Source organism: Rhinatrema bivittatum, chromosome 7 (assembly GCF_901001135.1).
Source record: "Rhinatrema bivittatum chromosome 7, aRhiBiv1.1, whole genome shotgun sequence".
In the NCBI taxonomy this organism is placed as follows: Eukaryota; Metazoa; Chordata; class Amphibia; order Gymnophiona; family Rhinatrematidae; genus Rhinatrema; species Rhinatrema bivittatum.
In genome coordinates this window covers 6,069,654-6,093,409 of record NC_042621.1, presented here as the reverse complement: position 1 = coordinate 6,093,409, position 23,756 = coordinate 6,069,654, and the positions used below count along the sequence as shown (strand labels likewise).

The following is a 23,756-nucleotide window of genomic DNA, read 5'->3' as shown; positions in this document are numbered from 1 at the left end:
GTATAGAAAATCTTTTAAATAAATAAATAAAAGCAGTGGCTATAAGACCAATTGACTCAACCGGTGCAATCTTAAATCAGCTAGCTGAGGCCCTGCAATTGGCTGTGTCCAGAATATCTCAGGCACCTTCATCTTTGCATATTTTGATTAAGTCTATTTATTTATTTACAAAACCTTAGTATTCTGCTCTCATTACCAAACAAATTGTTTGAGGCAGATTACAACAATAGATACATACAATTTTAAAACAAATTAATACAAACATTTAAAACAACAAATTAAAATATCTCATAAAAGCTTCACTGAAAAAGTAAGTTTTCAATATCTTCCCAAATTTTTTATAATCGTTTGTCAAACGTATATCTAGCAGGGTTTCATTCCACAATCTGGACGCTATACAAGAAAATGCCCATTTCAATGTCCTGGAGGTCTTGCTAAAGAATTTTGAACAGACCGCCTGCTTCTCAGCCTGGCCAGAGACCAGCTGGAGAACTTTTTTGGCTAATTTGCTAACTGGCAATAGTCAAGCAGCGATCCAGGCTGCTAAACAGAGGGGTTCCTATGAGGATGTCACGACTGCTATTCTACAGAGAGCAGGGTAGTCCCCAGAATACCATTGGCAGCAATTCCGACAGGCAGCCCAACAGCCCGGAGAGAGCCCCAGAAACTCTTTCATCGTTTGAAAGATGCCGGGTGGAAGTGGCTACAGCCGGAGACAAGGTTGGGACTGGAAGTGGCTCATCAAGTACTACAGGAGCAGTTCCTGGCAGTTCAGCCCATGTGGAACTGGGTTTGTTGACACACCGGGCTCACCCTGGAAAGAGCCCTGGAAGTGGCGAAAGCCTTCCACCAGGCCCAGTCAATGCCCGCCAGCACAAGAGGCACCCCATAACAATTCCATGGCATGGTGCAGAGGATAGAGGACCTCAGCAATGAACCTCCGAAATAGGGGGTTTGGCCTCCGTGCCTGGTTTCAGACACCAATCTCATCCACATGAGACAGAAAGGACGCTTAGCAAGGGCCTGTTGGTATGGCCGAAGCGAACCTATGGACGTTTGCCCGGTGACCCAGCCAGCGCCTGAGGAAGCAGCACACATGCTTACAGATAACGCGCTGAAGCATTGATGACCCGCAACCCGGAAAAAAAAGGGGAATCCGGAGAGGCAGGCGCAACCTAGAAATGAGTCATTGGAAACCCTCTCTTTTTGTGGCTTTTGTGGGGAGAACGGGCCTGAAGAAGACCGCTGTCCATATAGGCAGCCAGAAACTGCCTATCTGGACAGCCAGGAAGGGCAGAAACCCGACGGGCCCTAGGGGAGTATGCTTTCTGTAAAACAGAAGGTCATGCAGAGGATGAATGTCCTTGACTTGAGGACCTGGAGTTAGAACGCAAGTTAGGAACAACGTGAGAAGGAGCAAAGAATGGGGACGGAGCCCCAGAATGTTAATGACACGTGGGAAAATGTTGGCATTCGCAAGCTGTCAAAACTCCAAAGCTGCAGTTTTGTGGGTGTCCCACGTGCAAGACTTAGAGTGTTGCACCCATCGTTCGCAGACGGCTGCGCACCTCTTTTCTTTCTCTTTCCTCTCCTCTGGGCAAGATGGCTGCCTCCGCCTCTCTCCGCTGACCTCTCCGGCATCCCCGGACCAGCATGGGCGATTGCGTTCGCCATTCTTATACTGAGGTCACTTAGAGCACGCGCGTGCACGCTGCCCTCTCTTTTGAATATGTCATGGCGGGAACCTCGGGGGGCGTCCCCACCCCATGACGTCACTACCTCCGGGTACTTAGCCTCCGATCTCCAATCCAGCTACGAGTTAGCAAGGATTCCGCTCCAGCTAATTTTGACTCCCTTCAGAAACACCCGCTCTGAGTTCTCGCTCCTACAAACCCTCCGGGGTTATGCTGGCTACACTAGGGCGCTCTAGGTACCCACTCCTCAGGGGCCTTATTCGCTCCTACCTACCCTCCGGGGTTACACTGTTCCAGCAAGGACGCTCAAGGCACCTGCTCCTCGGGGGTCTTGCTTAGCTCCTATCCAGGTTTCCCAGCTCATCAGGATCCTAGGTACCCGCTCCCCGGGGCCTTGCACTCGCCTGCCTTCCTCCTGGGTTGACCTACATCTACAGAGGATATCTTGGCTCTGGTGCTCCGGGCCTTGCATCATTACCTCTGATCTGCGGAGGCCATCTCTCCTACAGCTACCAGCCTTCGTGAGTACCTTCTCTCTTCAGTCTCTCTGTCTTGTCTCACCACAGAATAGATTCTCGGTGTACTGCGCTCCGCGGACCACTACCGGATCTACCATCGCTGACTACGTCATCTGTGACTGGGTTCTCGGCCTACCCCGCTTCGCAGACCACTACAGGACCCTTCACTTCCAGCTTCTGGTGAGACCTTCTCTACACTTGATACAACTCAGTGTCTGGGCTGAACTTAATCATCAGAGACCTACTCCACTGGCTAAGGAACGCAGCCCGCTCCTCGGGCATTGCCAACTGCTGTATAATAAATCTTCTATTCTCTCTGTGGTCATTACTGAAGAGTCAACCTATTGCTATATTTTCCCCACGGGGCCCCTCCCCATGGGAGGAGTCAATACAGCAAACAAGGGTCCACAAACATGACAAACTCACAACAAGAGTCAGCTTCAATCCTGTTTCAAATTCAAGTCAAAAGGATCAGCTGTGTGACTAAGCGATCCAGCCAGACAGCAGAGCTCGGGCTGACATGCCCCAGAGGAATGCCAAACAGTCTGTGCAGAGGAGCCAGGGGAGACAGGCAGCTCTTTATTGCCAGAAATGTGAACAGTGTGACGGGAGATGCTGGCAAAGAGCAGACAGAGCGCAAAACCAAGTCAATTTCAGGGTGGTTTCATCTTTGATGGAAAGCACTGCCATCCGTCTCCTGTCTGGTCACAGTAAGATGCTGCCCCCCTCCCTTCCCCCTCCGATGACTAGCGTGCTTTCTGCACCTCCCTGTGTGCATCCTGCAGCTTTTAGCATCGCGCATCTGAAGAGGCGGATTTAGGATTACCAACTGGCTCCAGATCTTTAGAACAAGCCTATTCAGTCCTGGTTTTACCCTACCACATTAACAGGCCGATACAGTGCAAAAATGTTAACCTGTCCTTGGACGCGCGTTTTCCCTTACTCCTTATTCAGTAAGGGGAGGAAAACGCGCGTCCAACCCACGGCACCTAATAGCGCCCTCAACATGCAAATGCATGTTGAGGACGCTATTAGGTATGCCCGCGCGATACAGTAAGTAAAATGTGCAGCCAAGCCGCACATTTTACTTTCAGAAACTAGCGCCTACCCAAAGGTAGGCGCTAGTTTCTGCCGGCACCGGGAAAGTGCACAGAAAAGCAGTAAAAACTGCTTTTCTGTGCACCCTCCGACTAAATATCATGGCGATATCAAGTCGGAGGTCTCGAAGAGTAAAAAAAGTTTAAAAAAAGAAAAAAAAATTTTTTAAATGGGCTGGCAGCTGTGGGGCCAAAAACCAGACGCTCAATTTTGCCGGCGTCCGGTTTCCGAGCCCGTGGCTGTCAGCGGGCTCGAGAACCGACGCCGGCAAAATTGAGCGTCGGCTGTCAAACCCGCTGACAGCCGCCGCTCCGGGTCACAAGGAGGCGCTAGGGATGCCCATTTCTACCGCACCACCTAATTTACATACTGCATCGCACGCACAGGCGAGCGGGCGTTCGTCCGCTCTCCCGCGGACTTTACAGAATCGGCCCGTCTGTGATTTGTGGTCCTGCATTTCTTAAGGACTGCGATAGGGAAGTCAGAACTTTAAACGTTTCTGCACGCAATGGGGGTGGGAAACCAGGACTGGATCAATGTGCCCTGAAAATCTGGAGCCAGTTAGTAACCCTAAGCGGACTCCTGTCCGATTAAATCTGTTAATCTATCAGATGCAACCAGTCGGAGGCGTAGCGAGGGTCTCCGGCACCCGAGGGCCAATGCGTTTGTGCTGTCTCCTCCGCACCACCACCCCCCTTTCTCTCCCACCGTCACCCGCCAGCTCATCACCACATGGCACCGCTGTGTGGGATCTCTTTTCTCTGGGGACGGGCGGGAACCCAGCCAGCGCATCACCACATGGCACCGCCAGGCAGGGCCAGTGCTAACGTTTTTGCAGCCCTGTGAGAACAATTACTGTGCGGCCCCGTCCTCATTCTGTTTTATTGGGCTTTTTTTTTTTTTTACATTTTATTTGTATTCTTTTTCTAATCAGGGTCAGGGCAAGGGAATATATTAGGCACCCTGAGTGAATCTTACAGCTTTGTGCCCATGGTCCCCTCCACACGCAATTTCAAATTATGCATTTATTATAAAAAATATCACAGCAGCATGTATATTATATTTACATGCCCTGCTGTGCTGTCAACCAGAAAACCCTGTATAAAAGCCAAAAAGACCCTTGGAACACTTATTGGGATTATTGTAACGCATGCTGGATGTGGGCTTGGTCCTCAGAAAGCCACGAGCAAACTAAATTACAATTACAATATAATAAACCTCCCATTCTAAAACAGCACTAACTGCCAGCTCTCAGTTACAACCCTATGAAAAGGTGACCTCTGCAAACATTACACCAGGCCCTAAAACACCAATACACCTCCTATAAGGAAAACAGTGCAAACCAAACTTCTACAGATGCCTACAATGAAACGACACATTAGCAGAATACTTAACCTCAACCACACATGCAGAACACAGACAAACCCTCACCAAATATAGAATAATGAGACCGTAAAGTATAAATGGAAAAGTGCAGACATAAACTGAACTGGAAATCGCAACAAGCCAGACTCAGTATGTAGTGCATCTATGGAAAAACTAAAGCATCATCCTTCCTTAGAAAACATCAAACAATAAAATCAAGAAATATAAAGCATCAATCATAATAGTGAACCCATACTAAAAAAAAAATTAATATTTCAAAACAGTGGTTGAACAGAATAACATCCAATAATTAAAATCTCATATTTTTTTAAAATTTCGCAGACATCAAATAACATCTGATAAATCAAAATCAATAAGGATTTTAAAAAATCACTTCCGCTCCATACCTGGGAATTTTTGACTTCCGGTCAACCTGAGATTGTCGTGGAGTAGTGGGAGGGCAGGGTAGGTACACAAACTTTCTCCTCCCTCATATACACACACATTCGTCCTCATGCTAAGCACTGACACTCACAACCAAGTCTGGCGTGACTGGGTGTGCACACCGTGCACTTGCATGGAGCGGCACACCCGTGGGGGGGGGGGGACGATGGCGGGCCAGCGGTAGCAGGAGAGGCCACAGAGCAGTTGGCGGAGCCGAACCTGCCGGCAGCCAAAGAAGGGGCGAAGCTGCAGGCCGCCAACAGCCAAAGGAGGAGAGAGGTTGCAGGCTGCCGGCTTTCAACCCATCGGCAGCCGAAGAAGGAGAGAAGCTGCAGGCCGCCGGTGCTCAATCCACTGGCGGCTAAAAATGAGAGGCCCATCTTCCATTTGCGTGCGTGCGCACAGCTTCCCTAGACCCCCAATCAGGAAGGTCAGTGGGCCGCGGTGGAGCTCATCCCATGGGTCCATGGCAGAGCTCATCCCACCACGGCCAAAGACATCAGGAGGCCTGCGGGTCCGTGGTGGAGCTCGTCCCACTATGGCTTGAAGAAAACAGAAGGCCTGTGGAGCTGTGAGGGAGCTCATCCCACCACGGCCCAAAGAAAACAGGAAGCCATGTGTGTATGTGTGTGAGTGACCGAGAGCCTGTGTGTGTGTCTGAGAGCCTGTATGTCTGTGAATGTGTCTGTGTGAGAGCCTGTATGTATGTTTGTGTGCCTATGAGAGCCCATGTGTGACATATAGGCTCTCACAGGCACATACACACACATATAATGTATCTGTGAGGGAGAGGGAGCCTGTGTATGTTAGGGATAGGGAGTGTGTGAATGAGTGTGTTATTGTGCATGTGTGAGAGAGAAGGTGAAATTTGTGCGGCCCTACCTCCCCAAATCCACGATGATCTCAGGGGGACTGGAAATCAGAAGATCACAGGTATAGAGAGCAGGAAAAATGTCAATCCTTATTAGTTTTAATTATTGGGTGTAATCTGATGATTCAGCTCTTTCAAAATATTTAATTATTTTGGCGGGGGAACAGAACATTTTTTATTTATTGGATTTTTTTATTCATCAGATGTTTTGAAATATTTTATTGGTGTTTGGGAAATTGTGGATATTCTATTCATTTACTGAAATATTTATTCCTTTTATGAATATGATTTTACTATTATGATTGTTTTATATTTCTTGATTTTATTATTTAACATTTTATGAAGAATGGAAATGTTTCTGTTTTTCCATTGTTGCTCTGCATGTAGAGGCTGGCTTGTTGTGGGTTCCAGTTCAGTTCTTCTCAGCTTGTTTCTGTTTATACTTTCTGGTCTCTTTATTCTGTATTTGGTGAGGGTCTCTATGTGTTCTGCATATGTGACTGAGGTGAGGTATTTTGCTGGCATGTAATTTCTGTGAAGGGATCTATAGCAGCCTGGTTTCCTAATGAGTTTTATTGGTGTTCTAGGGCCTGGTGTAATGTGTGCAGTGTTGCCTTTCATAGATAAGATTGTTAGGGCTGTTTTGGTATGGGAGGTTTACTGTATTGTAATGGTAATTCTGTTTGTTCATGGCTTTCTGAGGGCCCAGCTCACACCCAATACGCATTACAAAAAATCTAATTCCTTAGGAGTTCCGTGTCTTTTTGCAGAGTTTTCTGGCTGGCACCACAGGAGTGCATGGAAATGTAATCTGCATGTTGTGTTATTTTTGTCTCAGAAGGCTGTACTTTTGAATGTTCTTTTTCATGTAAAATTTGTTATAAATGCATAATTTAATTGTGTGTGTGTCTCGGGGGAGGGGGGGTTGTCATGTGTGCAAGACTGTGAGGTTTTCCTAGGGTACCTAATACCCTTCCCTATCCTTGGGTTCTGGGGTGGGGGGGGGGGGGGGGCATGTCAGTTTTTTTAAATATAGATTGCAGGATGGAACTGGTCTTTATTTGATGGGCCCAGGACAGGCACTGAATGAATCACGGGGGGGAGGAGGGGGGCAGCCCAGTAATTTTTCATACAGGGCAGCAAAAAGCTGGCACCAGCCCTGACACAGACATTCTTTCAAAACTCACACATGCTCACAGACATACTCACACACACACAGGCACACCCTCTCATAAATACACACACAGACACACCCTCTCATGGACACATTCACAGACATACTCAAGCTGGCTGACTACCTCTATTTCAGGCTTACAACAGTGGTGTACCTAAAGTATTTGGCACCCGGGGTGGATACTTCCTTTGGCATCCTCTCATACACACACACACAGGCACACCCTCTCATAAATACACACACAGACACCCTCACACACACACGCACTGGCTCTGGCTCCACTCCCTCTGCTCCATACACACATAGGTTGGCTCCATTCCCTCTCCTTCATACATACACACACACACACACACACGCTGGCTCCACTCCCTCTCCTACACACACACACACGCTGGCTCCACTCCCTCTCCTACACACACACACACACGCATGTGTGTGTGTGGGGGGGCTCTGGCTCCAGCTCCAGTTCCTCTCCTTCAGTTGGGTTGCGGGCCTCCTCCACCTCCTCTGCTAGGTGGGATAAGTGCTCCCACAGCCGCGTGCTTCACCCTCTTTTGCTGCTGGGTGGGATGGGCTCCCCCGGCGGCCACGTGCCTTGTCCTCTTGCCGCTGGGCAGGATGGGCTCCTTTGGTGGCCACGGGCCTCCTCCATCTCTGCTGCTGAGTGGGATGGGCTCCCCCCCCCCAGCATCCACATGCCGCCTCCTCCTCTTTTGCTGCCAGGCAGGTTAGGGATCCCCTACCCCCCTTGGTGCCCCCTACAGCCTGGTGTCCAGGGGCCTTGGACCCCTGGCCTTCTCCCCCTCACTATGCCACTCCCACCAGCCTCGGTGTCATTTTAGCATCAGAAGCTTAAGTTTTTATCTGTTTCCCAATCCAGCAGTTGTTTGGGCAAATTTGGATCACACTGGTATGTCTGATGCTGCTCCAGGGCCTGGATACTAAAGGCTTTTATCCTACAGGGAGGGTGATTTTTGAAGGGACTTCTGCTGGTACCGTAGTGCTTTACTTGCAGAAATGGACCTTAAGATGATTGTGCAACTGATATGAATGAAACATATGACACAGATACAATACCCTACTCATGTACATTTTGCATCTATAAGGGAGAGGCATTCCAGGGGTGGAGTCAGGGCAGGGTTGGGACTTAAGCGTGTACTTTTTGATTTAAAAAAAATATGCACATGAATTTTCTTGGCAATAACGCACATCAAATAGCAGGCAGAATTCCAAGGCTTAAATAACGCACATCAAATAGCAGGCAGAATTCCAAGGCTTAAATAACGCACATCAAATAGCAGGCAGAATACCAAGGCTTAAATAACGCACATCAAATAGCAGGCAGAATACCAAGGCTTAAATAACGCACATCAAATAGCAGGCAGAATACCAAGGCTTAAATAACGCACATCAAATAGCAGGCAGAATACCAAGGCTTAAATAACGCACATCAAATAGCAGGCAGAATACCAAGGCTTAAATAACGCACATCAAATAGCAGGCAGAATTCCATGCATAAATTCACTTTGAAAAATTGGTATATTTTGGGCACATAAGATCCCACAAATTTGTCACCTGTTATAAAATTCCCTCCTCTGTGTCTATGGGGAAAAGCACTTAGTACCTGGGCCCATTTGAAGTAAATATAAGGAAAATGTGTGGTGAAGCAGTTCAGGCTGAAGATCCCCTTTGAGACCCTCAGCAGGTGTTTTTCCTCACTGGGCACCCCCACTCAGGCTTCATCATAATAGCACTCAATGGTAAAGGAAAATTGGTTCTTACCTGCTAATTTTCATTCCTGTAATACCACACATCAGTCCAGACAAGTGAGTTTATGCATCCATCCAGCAGATGGAGGCAGAACAAAACTCAGAGGCACTGCTACTTATCCGAGAGTGCCACCTGCAGTCCTTCAATATTGACCTGTACCCAAGCCAAAGATTAACCTCAAAAACCCCCTTCAGGGCGAACAGGTAAAGCAGGGCTGGAACCCCGAACGCTGGAGCCTGTCACCTCCAGATATCTAAAAACATATGTACAACTGAATAGAACTCTTTGAAAATGTTTACATCGACTATCAGGAAAACACAGTCCTTTGGCAGCGTCGGGGAGCATCTCTGGACTGATCTGTGGTATTACAGGAATGAAAATTAGAGGGTAAGAACCAGTTTTGCTTTCCTGTTCATACACAGATCAGTCCAGACAAGTGAGATGTACCCAAGCTGGGAACTGGGCAGGAACCCGAAAGACCCGAGCGTAGAACACACTCAAAGGACACATCCTCCTGCGCCCGCACAGCCAAACGGTAATGCCACACCACAAATCTCCTGGGGAGATAGCAACTGACACTCTGCCCAAGAAGCCGCCTGCACCCTTGCAGAATGAGCTTTTAGCCCACTGGAATCCTGCAACCCTTATCAATATATGCAGAGCAAATGGCCTTTAGCCATCGCGAAATCGTGGCCTTTGAAGCCTTATCACCTTTCTTCATGCTCCTGAACAGCACAAAAAGGTGATCAGACCGCTGAAAATAATTAGTGACCTCCAGATATCGCAACAGAATCTGACGCACATCCAAAAGATGCAGTTCCATCTCCTGTGGAGAATCTTTAAACCACTCTGGAAAAGCCAGAAGATCCACCGTCTGGTTAACATGAAAAGAGGACATCACCTTCGGCAAAAATAAGGGGACTGTTCGCAACATGATCCAGTTATTAGAAAATGCAAAACAGGATCCCTACATGACAAAGTCTGCAATTCCGAAATCCACCAGACAGAACATATGGCCACCAGAAACACTGTCTTCAACATAAAGTCCTCCAGCGTCACCCTTCGCAAAGGATCAAAAAGCGCACCAAGAGTACTTGTCATGGCTACTGGCTGCGGCAGTCCGCGACTGGGGTCGGGCACTCACCTGGGTCATCGGGACGCTCCAGAAACACCTGCAGGAGCAGGCAGCGGCCTCCGACGCTCTCCGCACGGCCATTACCGCCACTGAATCCTGGCCGCCTTGTTGGCCTGCCTTCCTGCTGACTCCTCCGCTGCCGGGCCTCCTAGGACGTGCGCGCGGCTGCTGAATGGATTTAAAGGGGCCATGACAGGAAATAGTCATGGCTCCTCCCTGGGACTCCTTCCTGGTTTCCTGTATTTATGGCAAGGTCTGCTCCTCAGACCTTGCCTTGGTAACTTGGCTCTTGGTCTGGTGCTGTTCCTGAGCTCCGAGTTCCTGTTCTTTGCTGCCTGTTCTCCTAGGTCCTGTCTCCGTCCTCCTGATCCCTGCTTCTGCTTCTCCTTTTGTTGGACGGATTCTTCTGGCTTCAAACCCTGGACCAGCTTCCGACCATCCTTCTGGCTTCGACCCCTGGACTGGCTTACGACCTGCTGGAGGTGCCTGCGTCCAGACCTTTTCTCCTGTCCTCTGGGGTTCACCTAAGTCCAAGCGGTCCGGGTCCCTACGGGCTCCACACAGGGGGATCGTGGGCTTCCAGTGGTGAGGTGTCTACTGGCTTCTGTTTTCATCTGGTCTTGCCTTCCGGCGGTAGGGACCTAAGAGGAGTTTCTCTCTTAGGTAGCGCCAACTCTACCTCGGACAAAGGATCCACTTTCAGGACCGTAACAGTACTTGCAGAACTAAACTGAGGTTCCAATCCGAGCACAACTTCTGAACCGGAGGCCACAAATGCTTGACTCCCTTCAGGAATTGAACATCAGGGTGAGAAGCCACAGACCTCTCCCGCAATTTGCCCCTAAGGGAACCCAAGGCAGAAACCTGAACGTGGAGGGAGTTATAGGCCAAATCCTTAGGCAATCTCTCCTGCAAAAAGGCTAAGATGAGGAATGTCCACAGCTAGAGGATCCAACTTCCTCTGCAGTCACCATGACTCAAAGACCCTCCAAACCCTGACATATGCCAGAGATGTAGCAGGGCCTGGAGGAGGGTAGAAATAACCGGTTCTGAAAAGCCTTTCAACTGCAGTCGGCGCCTCTCAAAAGCCCAGCACAAGAAAGAAGTGATCCTCCCGATCCAACAATATGGGCCCCTGACATAGCAAGCGTGGCAGATGGGCCAACCCGAGGGGTCTTTCTATCACGAGATGTACGAGGTCCGTGAACCACAGGCATTCTGCAAACTGTCTCACTTTTCTTTCTCTTTTTTTTTTTTTCCTTCGGACTGCAGGTCTGCACCTCTACCATTTGCTGGAGACAGAGAAATACTGAGGGACTGCAGGTGGCGCTCTTGGATAAGTAGTAGTGCCTCAAAGTTTTGTTCTCTGCCTCCATCTGCTGGTAGGGATCCATATACCCACTTGTCTGGATTGATCTGTGTATGAACAGGAACATAAGAACATTAAGAAGTACCACGCTGGGTCAGACCAAGGTTCATCGAGCCCAGCATCCTGCCTCCAATAGTGACCAGCTTAGGTCAAAAGTACCCTGCAAATCCCCAATAGCTGATCTATTATATGTCACTCCCAGGAATAAGCGCTGGCTTTCCCAAGTCTACCTGGCTAATTACTGTTTATGGACTTTTCCTTCAGGAACTTATCCAGTCCTCTTTTGAAACCCACTATGTTGGTTGCTTTGACCTTTTCCTCTGGCTACAGATTATATAACTTGATTGTGCATGGAGTGAAAATATACTTCCTATGATTTGTTTTAAATCTGCTGATTGCAGATTTAAAACTACTGTTTGAAAGGGTGAATAACTGCTCCCAATTTACCTGTTCCACCCCACTCATGATTTAATAATCTCAATCATATCCCTTCTGCATCATCCCTTTCCCAAGCTATAGAGCCCTAATCTGTTGAGCCTTTCTCCATAAGGCAGTTCCTCCATCCCCATTATCATTTTTGCAGCCCTTCTCTGTACCTTTTCTTGAGATGGGACAACCAGAACTGAACGGAATATTCAATGTGCAGTCACACCATGGATCTATTCAAGGGCATTATGCTATTCTCAGTTTGTTCTCCATTCCTTTCCAAATAATTCCTAACATTCTATTTGCCTTTCTGACCGCCTCCGCACACTGCTGTAATATTGTACATAAAGTCAAAAGAAGACTAGAACAATTCATCCAGTCCACCCAGTTGCAAGCCTTTCATTTTGGGTAGATGAGCATATAAATTCCCACACGCAGCAGCAATTCCCCCCATCATCACCCTCCTGTCGTCTTCCTAAACTGTCAACCCCCTTTCCTACCACTGCCCTTCATATCAGTCCCAAGCATGTCCAGAATCTGTCAAAAGAACTGCCTCAACCACCCCCGCTGCTAGGCAATTTCAGGCCTTGTCAGCTTTCTCTACAAGTCTTCCAAACCCAACATTAAATCCAGTACCTAGGTCCTTTTCCAAGTCTTATTACCAAGTTCTCTGTCCAAAACTGGGTAATGGCAATGATATAATTTATATGCACCCTATGTGAACTCCACTTGACCTCATCTCATGACATTTTGGTATGGGAGGGGATAAATAATTCATATTATATACACAAACTGTTATTTCATAATTGTTCAATAAAGCATTGTGCCTCCAGATAATGACACAGCACTGTAGAATTTAAATGATATGGCAAGGCTGGACAGCAAATGTGGATCACGTTAGCATGTCGTGTTTTCGATTAAGCACCTCAGGGATAATTTTATAACTGCCCCGCATTGGAGTAAAGGCCGCAGGTACTTTTTATCCATGGACTTTGCACAACATTTCAAAGGGAAATTGCACACATACTTTTCTTTGAAAATTATCCCAGGAAAACAATCCATGCATCCATGAAAATTTACACCTGTTCAGTTTTCCAAGAAACATTCATGCACATATTTTTTTGCTTCCCCAGTCCCACCCCTGCGAACACCTTTTTTCAGTGCAGGTAAAGTTATGCATGTAGTGGCACTGCATTACTCATTCCACTGATCCACCTTCCCCTTCAAAAGGGTCACAGATCCTTTGAATTTGTTATCTACAAAGCAAATCGTACTGGCTCCGGTAAAGGGACCTGCAGATGAATCCCACACTGGCTGAAGGACTGAGCCCACACACAACATGTGCCTAGAAAAGGCCCTTCAGCTGATTCATTGCAGTATCCGGATACATTAGTCCAGAGCTGTAATTTTAATTAGCATTATTAGTTTACTGATGCAGTGTTAGTTAACATAATTGATGGTGTCAGCTCCATTGCTTCATATGCTTTTCCCTAAATTGTTGCAATTAGTGCAACTGTATTTCCTGGTGCCAGTAATCTCTATTTCTATTCTAGTATCTGTTCCCAGTCAGACTGTACATCTTTTGGACATGGTTGGACTTGTATGGGTGATAAAACGAGGTAGGTGGTATGTAAAGAATGCATTCACTTCAATGGGACTGACAAGTCTCTTTCACATATACAATACAGCCCATTCAAAACCAATTTTAGCATGGAGTCCTGGTGGCTTCCAAGGATGTACATGGAAGCCTGGCACATGGGATTGCTTATCAGCAAAATGGGAAGACGTGGGAGACATACTTCACTCCAGGAGAGAAGGACAAAGTAGAGTGCAGAATGCTAGGAGAGCAGAAAACTGACTTGAATGTATGTCATCTGCCTTCAGTGTCAGGAAAGATTTTTAAAGAGTGGTGAGAGAGGACAAGGCTGGGGACAAATAGCATAAAAAAAGGGAGACCCAGGACAGAATCTGACTATCCTGACTCACCCATCACCTCGTACAGCCATTCTGTAGTGTGGACACCGCAATGTCTGTACCACACCGTCTGCTACGGCCTCCAGGCTCACAGAAAAGGGGCTCTGCACTCAAACCAAAAGAAGTGGTGAACTCAGAAAAACATCCGCAGCTTAGACTGCCCTTCACCTTCAAGAGACTGCTCACCGACAGTGGTGTTTGGCCACAGCAACAGTGTCAACGAGAGTCTCTGCTCACCTTTTGCCTGGAAATGCTTTTACCTTGTTAGAAAAAAAAAAAAGGTGCATTTATTGTTTAAGCGCTCAGGTGTGTGTCAGTGTATCTCATGCCTCCTTTTTCTCTGCCACTCACTCCCTTGTCTCTCCTGTACTGCTGGTGCCCCGTGAAAGCTTTCTTTGTGTATTTGGGGAGAAGGAATGAAGGGGCCACTGGCTATTCATTTCTTGCCGGAGGAAATTCTCTTGGAAGCCCCCCCCCCCCCCCCCCCCCAAAAAAAACAAAATGTCATGGACAGATGTTTAAACGCCAGCAGTGCTCAGTGGCCAGACTAACCCCAGCAATGATAGTGGAGTGATCTCGAGAATCATTCCAGTACCTTTCCGTTTCCACATCGGTATGACATCTCTGTCAGTTGTGTATTGTGAGGTGCCAGCAATGCTTGAAGAGCCTTTGTGACGTGTCGCGGTTTGGTTTAAGAAGACATATTTGTCATATGAACATTTATATGTATATAAGAATTTATGCAAAAAGTGTGTTTTGTTTTGCCAAAGACAAGTGTGGTCAAATGTTCTCCCCTCCATGGGAATATGGGTAAGGCTGTACCGGGTCATCTCCTGCCCATGGCCTTCATTTCAGACTCAAGTGAACTGAGCCCTCTCAAAAGCATTCTCTGTTGTCTGTTTAGCTTCCTTTCGGTAAGTAACATGCTCATATTAGAACATAAGAACATAAGAAATTGCCATGCTGGGTCAGACCAAGGGTCCATCAAGCCCAGCATCCTGTTTCCAACAGTGGCCAAACCAGGCACAAGAACCTGGCAAGTACACAAAACCTAAGTCTATCCCATGCTACTGATGCCAGTAATAGCAAAGGCCATTCCCTAAGTCTACTTAATTAATCGCAGTTAATGGACTTCTCCTCCAAGAACTTATCCAAACCTTTTTTGAACCCAGCTACACTAACTGCACTAACCACATCCTCTGGCAACCTATTCCAGAGCTTAATTGTGCATTGAGTGAAAAAGAATTTTCTCCGATTAATCTTAAATGTGCTACTTGCTAACTTCATGGAATGCCCCCTAGTCCTTCTATTATCCGAAAGTGTAAATAACCGATTCACATCTACTCATTCAAGGCCTCTCATGATTTTAAAGACCTCTATCATATCCTCCCTCAGCCGTCTCTTCTCCAAGCTGAACAGCCCTAACCTCTTCAGCCTCTTCAGCCTTTCCTCAGAGGGGAGTTGTTCCATCCCCTTTATCATTTTGCTTGCCCTTCTCTGTACCTTCTCCATCGCAACTATATCTTTTTGAGATGCAGCGACCAGAATTGTACACAGTATTCAATGTGCGGTCTCATTAGTAAGTAAACACCAGTCTGAGGCAGGTATTAAATAGCATCCAGCTAGCAAGCACTCGCTAAACAGTGTGGAGGGTGAGCATATTGCAGTATTTACTCTGCAGATTTTAGCATGCTCATGCTAACATCTTTCCAGACCACTTTAACATGCATGGTAAGGCTTTTCTGTCTAGCCCACAAGGGCTTTAACTTGTACACTAAAGGTTATTGCATAATATAAATATGGTGATGATAATGTTGCAACCGTCCCTTTCCGACGGCTTCACTCCGCCTACCTCTCTTTGTTTGCTCTCCTCATGCTGCGGATGGACACCTGACTGCCGCGGCGTCTGCCTGTCGTCCTTTCTGGCATCCCCAGACCGGCTTGGGTGCTGCCTCCCGCCATGCTCAGCTTGTACCATAGGGCGTGCACGCTGCGCAGCCCTTCTTCTTATTTCCTACTTGGCGCGTACCTCTGGGGCGTCCCCCCGTGATGACGTCATGATGCCCGCATATTTAAAGCCTACAATGTTTGCTAGCCTTTGAGTTAGCAAGGGTAATTCTACGGGAATCCTACGGATGGGATTCGCTCTCCGTACCCAGCTACTCTGCCTCTCCAATCTCGGACTCTCTAACGCTAACGAGGTACCCGCTCCTCGGGTGCCTCATTGCTTTCCAGGTCACTATCAGGAAACAGGTACTCACTCCTCGAGGGCCCATGTTCCCTGACTCGCTGCCTGCTCCTACCTTCTCTTCTGCCTGGAAGGATTCCTATCTTCAACACCAGTGAATACCACCATCTTCACCTCAGAGCTGTTCCCTGGAACCAGGTACTCGCTCTTCGAGGGCCTCCGTTCCAGCCCTGGTGCCATCTCCTACATGGAACCGCTGTGTGAGTGCATTACCTTCAAGCCTCTCAGCTCTCAGGGATCAGGTACTCGCTCCTCGAGGGCCTGCCTCCGTTCCAGCCCCAGTGCCATCTCCGTGGAACCATTACATGAGTACATCATCTGCAAGCCTCCCAGCTCTCAGGGTTCAGATACTCGCTCCTCGAGGGTCTGCTCTCCCTACCCTGGGGATCTCCATACTGGGGTCTTGTATATTCTCCACTATACTCATTCTCTCGGTTCGTTCCACTACAGCACTGCTACCAGAGGAGTCGCTGTTCCAGCGCCTGAGGGATACCAGCCCAGCCGGGCTACTTCTGCTGCTCACTACTGCCACCTCTGGTGGCTTCATCACATTGTCTAATAAAAGATCAAACTCTGTGTTTGTGTGTCCTGAGCTAAGCCTGACCTGTGGCCCCTCACGGGACTTACCCCCGTGGGCGTGGTCAGCTGCCATAGTGTCCAAGGGTCCGCCCAAACCTCACAGTTTACAACAGATAATATATCAAAATTCACAACACTGAGTAGTAAGTTTTAGGTGGTGCTATTGCTGTCTAACACTGCGTAGTTTTCACTTACAAGAAAGGTGGTCCGAGGGCCCGTCCCGCACACCACCGCACATACCTCCAGCCCCGACACTGGAGGAGGCCTCCCTATGGGTACACGGCGTTTCGCCAGGCTCAGCCGGTCTCCCCCACTTCTCTCCCCGCTACCGGGCTGAGTTCTCTGGCCGCGCAGCAGGCCCAACCATGCCACCGACGCCGCTCCTGTCCTAGGACTCCCCTAGGGGCGCACACGCACCGACGCCATCCCTCTTAAAGGGCCCGTGGTGGGAAAACATCTAAGGCGCACAAAGATGAGGTCACCGCCAGCGGCCTATAAAAGACCACCTTGGCAGTTCTCCCTCTCTATGGCAATGGATCGACTCCTCACGGGGTAGTGGATTGCCTCCACTCCTGTCTTCGGTTCCTAGTTCCTGCTTCGCTGTTGTTCCTGAGTCTGTGTCTTCTGACCGAGGTTCCCATCACCCAGCTGTTCTTCGTCTGTGGTCAGTTTCTTCTCATCTGTCTTCGGCGTCCCTTCATGTCCCGGAGGTCTTCGTCTCCTTCCTCCTCGTCTGGCTTTGACCCTGGTCCTGATTCCGATGCTGCATGTACTTCACTTTGACCACTGCCTGGACCCCGGCGTTGCTGAGCTCCGCTTTCTCTGATCTCAACCTGTCCCTGGTCTGTCCTTCCGCTGCCTCCTCAGCGTGCTGGCCTGCAGCGCGTCCCGCCTGACTGAATTTTGGTCACTACAGGGCCCCCACCTAAGACCCGTCGGCCCCAGCACCCGAGGGCTCAACCTATGGGGAACGTGGGCTGGCAGAGGCGCAGCTCCAGCTGGGCTCCACCTGCCAACGGTGGGGGCTCCTCCCCACAGGTAGCGCCAAATCCCCCTCAGTTCAAGGGTCTACCAGCTCAACAAAATAGGATGCTTGTTGTAAGTTAAGTTATGGTGGATACATATCATTAAAAGACTTTCCATGTGTGAAATCAGACCAGATCTATAGTACAGCAAGGAAACAAGGAAGTCTTTTCCATGCTCATTCCATGACATCTTTCTGTGTGTGATTTGTGCATGATGGTACGGGGAACAGCTCTGGACCTGACAGGAACTGGGATGGCGTCCTGTGAAGGCCGCATGGTATGCGAAAGACCGCTGGCCTTCCCACTGTCCCTTCCCCTTGAAAGCTCCAGCAGATGATGACCGGCGAGCATTCCCTCCCACTCACCTTCCCAGCTAGCGAATACAGCCTTTTCCTCATCTATTACACAGCGTTCCTAGCTGGCACCACAGAAATGAGTCGGGCACAGTCGGAGAAGAAAGGTTGCGAGTGTTTACTTTGGTGGATTCTGCTTCCCATATGGCAGTGAGGCAATGTGCCAAACGACAGCTGCGTAAGACCAAACATCTTTCCTCAGGAACAGTAATTGTGGTATTTTAACTTTTAGTGCAAAAACAACTCTAATTAGCTTCATAGCTCCTGTTAGAAAACCATATTAAATTACACTTTCTACCTTCCAGCAAGGAAACACACAGGCTTTCTGTCACTGGAGCATGGACGAGTCTTATTGGATAAATGGCCGCTTGACGCAAGTAACGCCTGTTGGCCTTAGAAAATGATTAGACACTTTTATAGAGGAAAGAGTTTGCTTTACATTTGCTTTGCATTAAATGTGAAGTCCAGTGACCCACCTGACGCTTCCTTATTGCAAGACCCTCCCTCCGCACATTTCCGGCCAAGAGATGTCTGGTCGTGCGGGGTGGCGGCGATAAACCTTCCTGAGCAGGTTTCGTTTTTCACGCTGCTGCTTTTTCTTTGCCACCCAGGCCAACGGAAGGGGCACAGCTCTGTGAGGCTTGCGGCCCTCAGCTAGGGATTATTGTGGGTTCGTGTCTCTTACAATCAAGCCCAAAGGCAATGAGTTGCATATACAGTAATGCCCCCCCCCTGAGCAAAATCCTAAATCTCCTCCTGTATCTGCCAAATCTTTTCTGTGAGGCAGAGACAATCATCTGGAGTAGAAGGAAAGAGGAGGCAAATGGGAAAAGTGAGGCTATTTCTACGAGCAAGGGACACACGCCTCGACACATCCAGCTTCTGCACATTAAATAACATTAAAGAGCCTTGGGGTATGGATTCATCTAGCGAAGATTACACAGCCTGGCAAGTGAATTGTAGGGAGCGAATTGTCTTGTTGAAAACATTTCACAGTGCTGCAAATATCTTGGCTACCTGACCCTTTTTAGCTTGGTAAATTCTGGGACAGGGAAGAGGGAAAGGAGCTGAGATTTTAAGGAGTTGAATTTGTTCTTGTTCGGGGCAGCTGGGAAAGCAGGGGATAAAAGCAAATAGTGTTTACATGGTTTCCCAACTATCTCTAGCTAGTGGCAGGCAGGTCTGCTTTATATTTAGAGGAGTTCATAACACAATCTGGCACTAAAGGTAATATCTGGCATCTGGGCCTTCCTTACCTCAGAATCCTGCCAAGCAGATCTCTGACATATTCTCCAGATCCTGTACCTTGTCTGCAATTCTTCTTCTTCTAAACCCAACCTAATATGCTAGGCTCTTGTAGATAGTGGCAGAAACGGCGTGCACCTGTTTATGCCAGATCTCTTCTAGGGCCGGACTGAAAACCCAGGAAATATTTGTACAATATGGTAGTGTCTTAAGAAACCAGAGGTGGATCTGCCACAAGAGGTGCTGGATATGTAGAAACATAGCTTCTCTTGGGAACATTTGCTTTAGGATTGTTCATTCACCTCTTTGATATATCCAAGGAATTGCAGTAGATCAACTGACTGTGTAACAACAACTGGAAATGGTGTTACGCCAATAACAGCCTGCTTGCAGGGGCCCATGGAAGGTCAGCGCCTCATCGTTTGCTTCTAAATGTTGACTGCATCCTGGATTAAATAAACTATTGTTTTAGAAACAGCTGCTTTCGAGAGAAAGCAACCACATGTTTGGCGCAAGGTAGCCTAGTTGCTGCTGGGCCAAAACATCCCCAAACAACTGCTAATGCTGTGAAAGAAAGCAGCATATTCTGGCCATGCGTTCTTTTGCCTCTTGTGGTTTGCAGCCTTGCTAGGTCTTCTGACCTTTTATTTAGTCTGTGGTAGAGACAGTCTCTAGCACATTAACCAAAGGCTACTGAGTTAGCACAAACTTCTATAAGCCAATAAGATTTAAATTATGAAGCATTACTGCAGTAAAGAACCATTTCTATTTTGAAAAATTCCTCTGTAAAATTAGGAATCCATAATGGTGGACAAATTTTGTCTGCTTACTGTCTACTTGATTTTTTTAAATTATTATTGTGTTATGATTATTTTTAATTATATGCTATTATATTGTTTTTAGGGGTTTTTTTAACGATGTTACCTGTATTGTATTTTATTGGCGCATACTCTTCTTCGTCTTGAGTTCTGTTGCATAGACGGATCATAAAGTTAAATAAATAAATAAATAGCGGGTATTTTTACGCACATACATGATAGTATGTCTGGCCTACTGAATGGAATTCGGAAGTCTTGCCGCTCAGTTCAACAGGTTACACAGTGCTCTGGCATTACTTTTAGCAATTGGTACGTCAGGTCCTCTGAAATATTGGCTTGGGCTGCTCCAGCATTCAGTTCATTTTTTTATTTTAAGTTTCAGACAGGCTTTATTGTAATAATGAAAGACAATACAATAAGAAGTTAAACAGGAGCGAAAATCTACTCCCAAAATATGAATTACATTGTTCAGCAAAGAAAGGTAGGTCAGTTCATTTTAATGGGGTGGGGAAGAGTTGTTATATCCGTCTTGGTAACCATCAGAACAGCAGCAGTGCAAAGTGGAACTTGCGTGCAGGAGCTGAGGAGCTTGGCATGTAGATGTCTAGTGGAAGGGGCTCCATGCCAGTTTCTGAAGCTTGGGATAAGCTTTGCTATTCCCTTAAGCTTGTCTTCAGTGGTTCACAAAAGTAAAAGACCCTCTGTGACCCCATTTTAGCATTTGAAAATTCACATGACCCCAGAGGACAACAAAAACAAATTAGCAGTACAGTCCCCCTCCAGCAATCACTCCACCCTCTCCAGTCAATCCTTTCTCTCAACCTCTATCCCTTCCAAAGGACCTCCTCTCTCAACCTCTGCCCTCTAGCTGGGCACCTTTCAAATCCTCCATCTCCTCTCGCCTTCCCAGCTCATCCCCTCTCTCATCCTATCCAACCTTTTTCATATCATCCCAACTGCTTTCCTCACCTCCCAGCCATTTTTATAACTTCCAATTGACTCCGTCATCCCTTCCTTCTCACTCTGACATTCCCTGCTTCTCACTCCATCACCCATCCCCTTTCTCTCACCTTTGAGCCTCGCCTCCTCTTCTCCAATCTTTCTCTCACTTCCCTCCCAGTTGATTCTCTCTCACCCTGGCTCCTCTCATATATACCCCCCACCCCCTGATCTTCCACAGCCAATCTCTCTCCTGCTGATCCATTTTCAAACCCCTCCTGTATCTGATCCCTCCCTTCAAACAGTCCTACTTCTAAATACCCCTCTAGTCAGGGTCAGCAGCAACATTCTCCTTGTGACCCTGGGGCAAAAGTAGATGATAAATGGTGGGAAGAGAGAGCAGGCTGCTGACAGGGGCAAATGTTTTCTCTTAGGTTCAGCAGAGAATGAAGGGAGAAGATCAGTGGCAATCACCCTATGTACATTCAAGCCACCCTTCCTCTCATGGCTGGTCCCGAACCTGACTATGATCTGCAAGTGGCAGCAGCATAGTAATGAATGTCAGTCTAAGCTCACAGACCCTGCAGTGGTCCTGATCTCTACTCATGCAGTTTCCCATTTACATCCACCCAAAACTCTGGCAGGCTCCCATTCACACACACACCCATCCCAGGCAGGTTCCCATTCTCACACACATCCCTCCCACTCATCCCAGGAAGGTTCCCATTCTCACACACCCCCATCCCAGGCAGGTTCCCATTCTCACACATCCCACTCATCCCAGGAAGGTTCCCATTCTCCCACCCATACACACACCCACCCAGTCCATGCAGGCTTCCATTCACAAATACCCACCCATCTCAGGCAGGCTTCCATACACACACGCCCATCCCAGGCAGGCTCCCATTCACACACACATCCCACTCATCCCAGGAAGGCTCCTATGCATGCATGCGTGAGCATGTACACCCCACCCATTCCCACCCATACCAGTCAGGCTCACGTTCACATCCACCCACCCATACACACACACACCCAGTCCATGCAGGCTTCCATTCACAAATACCCACCCATCCCAGGCAGGCTCCCATACACACACACACCCATCCCAGGCAGGCTCCCATACACACACACCCATCCCAGGCAGGCTCCCATACACACACACACCCATCCCAGGCAGGCTCCCATTCACACACACATATATGCATCCATTTGACCTTTACTTGCCGCCTCTCCTGCAACTGATTCTACATCATAAAAAAAGTGTTTTTGTATTTTCCCTGCTCAATTTTGATTTTTTTCCATTTTTCTTGTTTCTGAATCATTCAGAATAACATGAATCTCACAAATGGGACCAAACAAATCCCCAAGAAAACTCACCTTGTGCCTTTTCCCCAGGCAGGCAGGGTCCATGGGGCCTCTTATTCTTCCTCTGCTGCTGCTGCATGGAGATGTATCTCTTTCAGTTGGGAGAGCAGCCATTCTGTGGCTCCTTCTCCATGCCAGCACAGTGGTATTCAACCCTCACGGTGCTAGCACATCGCAGTATGAGCATAGAGAAAGTGCTGGCACCGTGAGGGTTGAATACCACGGGACTGGCACATGAGAAACTGCAGGACAGGGATGTGGCGTGCAGGCCTCCTGCTGTTATGGTTTCGAGGTGTTTGGATGGATTCTCGGGTACTGTGGGAGATGACCACGCCCACAGGGAGGAGCCCCGTGGGGAGTCACAGAACTGGGCTAGGCTCAGGATGCACAAACACAGAGTTTTTATCTTATATTGTACAGCTGATGTGTACCACAAGAGGTGGCAGTAGTGAGTTGATCCAGAGGTAGGAGTCCAGGGACCTGCGGCAGAGGGAACCCGTCTCACCAAGATGGTATAGGGAGATCCAGGTGTAGGTTTCCCAGCACGGCAGAGCTGTAGATGAGACAGACTGAGAATTAGATTACTCACTAGATGGCAGCTGTAAGGTAGATGATTCCATCAGGCAGAAGTAGATGGTTACAGGCACCAAGGCAGGGAGAGCAGGCCCTCGAGGAGCGAGTACCTGATCCCAGTAAGGCACCTGAAAGAAAGCAGAGGGCCCCCGAGGAGTGGGTACCCAGGTTAGAGTATACCCTGAAGGGCAGAGAGGGCTTCCAGCGGCAGCAAGGAAGCGGCAGAGCAGCATAGACCGGACAAGTCCAATCCTTGCTAAGTCAACGAGCTAGCAAACAAGCGTAGGCTAAATACCCAGATGGCGTGACGTCACTCGGGAGGGACATCCCCGAGATTCCTGCCATGACATGGATAAAGACGTAGGTGGCGTGAGTGCGCATGCACCCTAGGAAGCCCTTAGGAGAAACATAGCATGAGGCTTTACCATAGCCGTTCCGGGGACGCCGGAGGACGTGGCTTGCAGACGCAGCGGCAGCCATCTTCCCAAAGCCAGCGGGGAGAGCAGAAAAAAAGGTGAGGCACAAGGGTCGAAGCCGTCTGAGACTGATGGACGCAACACCTGCGTCTTCTGCTGCCAGTGGATTGGAGTCCACTGGTGCCATGCGGGTCTCTCCCTGCTCCATATGCCGCTCCTCTGGGTGTGCTGCCCTGTGCAATTGCACGGTTTCCACACCCGGTGGTGCTGGGCCATTGTGAATCTTGTCAATGAAGTAGGTAGCCATAGTCTGGGCAGAGAGAGAAGTGGAGGAGGGAGGTGAGGGAAGTTTGA

General features: G+C 48.3%; 1 long non-coding RNA gene across 1 annotated transcript in view; it reads left to right on the top strand.

Annotated features, from left to right (window-relative positions):
• Positions 1-23,756, top strand: part of LOC115096083 — a 28,690-nt gene that overhangs the window by 646 nt on the left and 4,288 nt on the right. Inside the window, exon 2 of the long non-coding RNA XR_003857952.1 lies at positions 13,418-13,483. This is a non-coding gene — a long non-coding RNA (uncharacterized LOC115096083). The remainder of the gene's footprint in view (positions 1-13,417; positions 13,484-23,756) is intronic.